The sequence below is a fragment of the Triticum dicoccoides genome, chromosome 5B, assembly GCF_002162155.2.
Source record: "Triticum dicoccoides isolate Atlit2015 ecotype Zavitan chromosome 5B, WEW_v2.0, whole genome shotgun sequence".
Classification (NCBI taxonomy): domain Eukaryota; kingdom Viridiplantae; phylum Streptophyta; class Magnoliopsida; order Poales; family Poaceae; genus Triticum; species Triticum dicoccoides.
Window position 1 is genome coordinate 622,378,002 of NC_041389.1, and position 3,809 is coordinate 622,381,810.

The window sequence follows — 3,809 nt, forward strand, 5'->3', positions numbered from 1 at the left end:
TCTACTGAGGTGCTCGTCCGGAAGAACCGGGACACAATCACAGTAGTTTTCCCAGTACTACCTTAGCCGATATAGCGGAACGTAAGGTACCAAAACATGGGAGACGGGCAAACCCAACTATTGACCCAAGTCATGATTCAAAGCTGATGCATATAATGTTATGAGTTCAGGGTGCAGAGCGACCGTGAAGGTGGTCGGACTTTATTGCCGTATTATGGGAACCATAAATCCCTAGCATACTAAGGCATATCACGATGTATGAATGTCGTTATGACGAAAGGTGTCAATAAGAAATGATAGCAGATAAGCATCATATAAATCTACATGTTGTATTCGAGTAATACGTCGATGCGTATGAGTACAGGAGATGTGATAAAAAGAAGTGTGACGGCGGAACCTGCTGAGACCAGGCGGGAACAAGCTGTATGCGGATCCGGAGTGTATCCGGATTTTCTACGAGGGGAACATTTAGGGATTCCTTTGCACGTCCTAGCCGATTCCATGTTGCCAGTCCTGTCCTGCATAAAAGTGAACCTGCAAGAAATATTTTTTTGGCACGTAGCGGTTGAGCCGTGATATGTGGCCTTTTCCTACTTTTGCCGGAGTGTTTAGTTGAGCTCGGGACGAGCCGGGCTATCATGCCGCGAAGTAGTTCGGACTCCTTTACCGGCGTCCGATGGCTTGGCTGTCGACTCAAGGTTCAATTGAAAGGTGCCACTTGTTGCTTCTGTTGTTGAAGCAGGGATATGCTCTTCGGCGCCGAGGTGGAGTTCGGCTTCGCCATTAACCGTTGGCACGCCGTGCGGGCCAGGCATCTTAAGCTTACGGTAGACGTAGTGTGTATCGCATTAAAGTGAGCAAACGCGGATCATCCCAGCAGTGCCTGATAATTCTTGCGGAAAGGGACGATGTCAAAGACTAATTCTTCGGTACAGTAATTATTTGGTGATCCGAAGACTACCTCCAGAGTGATGGAGCCTATACAACTGGCCTCCACACCTGGTATTGCACCTTTGAAGGTGGTTTTGGTTGGTTTGATCCTTGAGGGATCGATGCCCATTTTGCGCACTATGTCCTGACAAAGCAGGTTTAGGCTACTGCCACCGTCCATAAGGACTCGCATCAGATGGAATCCGTCAATGATGGGGTCGAGTACCAATGCGGCTGAACCGCCATGACGGATACTGGTAGGATGGTCCTTGCGACCGAAAGTGATCGGACAAGATGACCATGAGTTGGACTTTGGGGCGACTGGCTCCATCGCATAGACGTCCCTTAGTGCCCCTTTCCGTTCCCGCTTGGGAATGTGGGGGCGTATATCATGTTTACCATTTTCACTTGGGGAGGAAATTTCTTCTATCCTCCTGTGTTCGGCGGCCGGGGCTCTTCGTCCTCATCGCTATGAAGCCCCTTTTCCTGGTTTTCGACATTCAACTTGTCGGCCCGTTTGAACACCCAGCATTCTCTGTTGGTGTGATTGGCTGGTTTATCGGGGGTGCCGTGAATTTGACACGAGCGATCGAGTGTGCAGTCCCGGCTGAATGGGCCCGGATTGTTTCTTTTAAATGGCTTTTTCCGCTGACCGGACTTAGAGCCACTGAATCCGGCATTGACTGTCGTGTCCTCGGCGTTGTCGCCATTGTTGCGACGCTTATGTCTGTTGTGTCGTGGCTTGCTGTTGCTATCTCGGGCATCTGAAGTGTCGTGATTTCTTGGCATGATGTTACTACGAGCTAGCCAGTTGTCCTCGCCCGCACAAAAGCAGGTCATGAGTGTTGTGAGGGCTGCCATGGATTTCGGCTTCTCTTGGCCGAGGTGTCGGGCGAGCCACTCGTCGCAGATGTTATGCTTAAAGGCCGCTAGGGATTCGGCATCCGGACAGTCAACGATTTGGTTATTTTTAGTTAGGAACTGAGTCCAGAACTTCCTGGATGACTCTTCGGGCTGTTGGGTTATGTGACTTAAGTCATCAGCGTCCGGTGGTCGCACGTAAGTGCCCTGGAAGTTGTCAAGGAATGCGTCCTCCAGGTTCTCCCAACTGCCAGTGGAGTTCGCCGGCAGGCTATTCAGCCAATGTCGAGCCGGTCCTTTGAGCTTAAGGGGGAGGTACTTGATGGCATGTAGATCGTCGCCGCGGGCCATGTGAATGTGGAGAAGGAAATCTTCAATCCATACCACGGGGTCTATTGTGATTCAATGTTTACGGGTTTAAACCCTTCTCGGAAATCATGATCCATTAATTCATCAGTGAAGCATAGGGGGTGTGCGGCACATCTATGCCGGGCTACATCACGACGCAGTTCAAATGAGTCTGGTCTATTGTATTCGGCCCGGCCGGACTTGTTTTTAGCGTATCCAGCATGACGGTCATCATCATGCGTTGTGGCGCCCCCGTGATCCGTAGATTGATCTTGACTGTCCTGCTTTGTTTCCAATACGTCTCGCAGGTCCTGCATGTAGCCCCGGGCCTTAGTGTTTTTGTTTAATTAGCGGCGGGGTGTGGGTTGGTGTTCGGGATGATACACCGCTTTGTCTCGGCCACGAGGTGGCCGGTCAGCCTCGTCCTGCGCTGGTAGTGTAGGCTCTAGTGCCTCCTCCTCGACTTGAGGTAGCAACCTGCGCTTTGGGTAACTTTTGGTTGGGCGCTCGAGTCCGTATTCCTCGGCTGCTAGGACCTCAGTCCATCTATCTGTTAGCAGATCTTGGTCAGCTTGAAGCTGCTGCTGTTTTTTCTTCAGGCTTTTTGAGTGGCTATAAGCCGGCACTTGAAGCGCTCCTGCTCGACGGGGTCCTCAGGCACGATGAATTCTTCGTCGCCGAGGCTCACATCGTCTTCGGAGAGAGGCATGTAGTTGTCATCTTTGATTCTCCATCTGTTGCTTGCTCCTTGGGGCTAGCTTGCCCATCCTTCCGCTCTGCCTGCTCGAAGTCTGGCTGGGCGGGATTATTTTCGTCTTTGACACCATCCGAATTGCTATTTTTGCTATGGCGGGGCTTAGAGTGGCGCCGATGACACCGGTGCTTTGATTGCTTCCCCAAGGGATTATCCTTTGTTGCCTCATCGCCATTGTTTTCTTTTGGGGTGTCCACCATGTATATATCGTATGATGAGGTGTCTATCCAGCACCCTGTGGGCGGTGGTTCGTGTTCTTCTCCTGCATCGTCGTCCATATCGTCGATGTCTTCGGAGGGAAAGTCGAGCACGTCGGTTAAGTCATCGACAGTGGCTATTAAGTGGGTGGTGGGTGGGGAACGAATTTCTTCGTCATCCGCTTCCCACTCAAGCCGGACATAGTTTGTCCAAGAGTCTCCTGATAAAGAGAGAGACCTCAATGAATTTAGCACATCACCCAAGGGTGAGTGTTGAAAGATATCCACGGAAGTAAACTCCATGATTGATGCCCAATCAGATTCGATAGGCACGGACATGCGCGGTTCGAAACCTATGACCGGAATCGAGTCCGAGGGTCCGATGACACCTTCCTATTTGAAGGTGAAGTCTGTGTTCGGCTCCAGCGCCGATGAGTGTACGGCCTCCGTGACGGGGTCCATCCACTCGTCCTCGAATGGCGTGAACTTCTCCAGCCCAAAGGCCGGGGCAGCCATAGGTGCGATATCCCGAACACCGTCCGATGGCAGATCTAAGTCATGGCCGTCGTGATTGTTCGTTGCTCCTGACGTGGGCTCGAATCCTTCGAAGATCAAGTCTCCGCGGATGTCGGCTGTGTAGTTCAAGTTTCCAAACCTGACCTGATGGCCAGGGGCGTAGCTGTCGATCTGCTCCAGATGGCCAAGCGAGTTGGCCCGTA